This window comes from Chlorocebus sabaeus, chromosome 20, assembly GCF_047675955.1.
Source record: "Chlorocebus sabaeus isolate Y175 chromosome 20, mChlSab1.0.hap1, whole genome shotgun sequence".
Lineage (NCBI taxonomy): Eukaryota > Metazoa > Chordata > Mammalia > Primates > Cercopithecidae > Chlorocebus > Chlorocebus sabaeus.
In genome coordinates, this window is record NC_132923.1 from 71,818,044 (window position 1) to 71,819,763 (window position 1,720).

General features: G+C 46.2%; 1 pseudogene; it reads left to right on the forward strand.

The window, feature by feature from the left end:
• Positions 1–454: 454 nt before the first annotated feature.
• On the forward strand, positions 455–1,514 carry LOC119626208 (small ribosomal subunit protein bS21m-like; annotated as a pseudogene).
• Positions 1,515–1,720: the final 206 nt, after the last annotated feature.

Below are 1,720 nucleotides of genomic sequence, written 5' to 3' on the forward strand. Positions count from 1 at the left end.
TCGGCCTCCCAAAGTGCTGGGATTACAGGCTTGAGCCACCGAGCCCGGCCTGTGCTCCTTTCATTTGTGAATTTCATTCTCCCCACTGACCATTATTTCCTCTTGTCCATTTCCCTTCCACACATTCCCAGAACTTCTATTTTTTCCTCCTTTTTTCGGGGCCCCACCTTCTTCACATGAAGTCTCCTCTAATAACACTCCCATCTGCAATCCACAGAGATGGGGTTAGCCTATGTGAGCTAGGATTCAAGTGATGGGGGATTCCTCAAGGTCCTAAGAGATGGGGTTTCTAGCCAGTACCTAGCACAGTGCTTGGCATGAAATAGATGCTTAATAAGTATTTGCTGGGTGTAGAAAGTATGAATGAATAAATAAATTATTTTTCTGAATCTCCCCCCAGTTTTTCTCTCCAACCCCTTCCACAATGTTGAAAGCAGCATACAACTCAGGGAGGGGTCATCCTGGTTTGGGTTTCCCCAGAAGCAAACCATGAGACAAGCAACGGAGTGCAAGTTGTTTATTTGGGAAGTGATCCCAGGAAATGCTGGTAGAACAGTGGAGAAGTAAGGTAGGGAAGGAACAGATACCAGTAAAAATTGTGTTACCAAGCAAGTCATCACTAGAGGCAACCAGAGCTTAATTCTGCTGGAGAACTCCAGGAACCAGTGTAGTTACCCCCACAAAAGAGGAAAGAGGAGAAGCCTTCGGGTCAGCTAGGTACTGAACACACCAGGTCCTGCAGAGCAGAGAGTTAAATCCAAGGTCATGGCAAAACATCTGAAGTTCATTGCCAGGACTGTGACGGTATGGGAAAGGAACATGGAAGGTGCATACAGGACCCTAAGCAGAATCCTCACTATGGATAGGCTGATTGAGGGCACTAAGCCTCGGCAGTACTATGAGAAGCCATGCTGCCAGCGACAGGGGAAAGCTACAAAAGGTGCTGATGGATCTACGCATGGAAATGGCTCACAAGATCAACTTTTGATGCACAAGAATTGGGCAGACCCGTGCAGGGTTGCTGAGACCTGTGGATGCAACACCCAGTATGAAACCCTCATCCAGTTTTGTCTCTCTCTTCTTTCTACAATCCCATTTCCTATTACCGTTCTCCACAAAAAACTCAATCACATGTTTGCGAGAAGGCCTCCACATATAGAAACAATCCCATTGGTCAGCAGTGGACTGTCTTTTATTAAATGGAAGAAGAAACAGAGTCTGAAAGTAGTCTAGGAGTAGAATGGTGTTTGCCAGGGGCTGAGAAGGAGGCAATGAGGAGTTATTGTTTCACGGTACAGAGTTTCAGTTTGGGAAGATGAAAATGTTCAGGAGATGGATGATGGATGGTGGTGGTGGTTACACAAAAAGGTGAATGTACTTAATGCCACTGAACTGTACGTTTAAATGGTTAAGATGGTAGATTTTACATTTTACTACAAAAAATTATTCGAAAGTCTAAACAAACAAAAAGGAAGGAGCCAGGGTACTTATCTACCAAATCCCATTTGGCAATGATTGAGATCCACTGTCAGGGAGAGCTAGCCCCATGGTGCTTCCAGCCTGCAGCAGGCGAAGGCATAGTGATCACTGGCAACCAGAGAACACCCCTGGGCAAAGAGACCCAGGTGCTGGCAATTAGTATTCAGGCTGGCAACCATGGAAGCAGTTAAGGTCAAGGAATATGGGGGGCCCACCTGCAGCCCCTGCTACAGGGATAAAG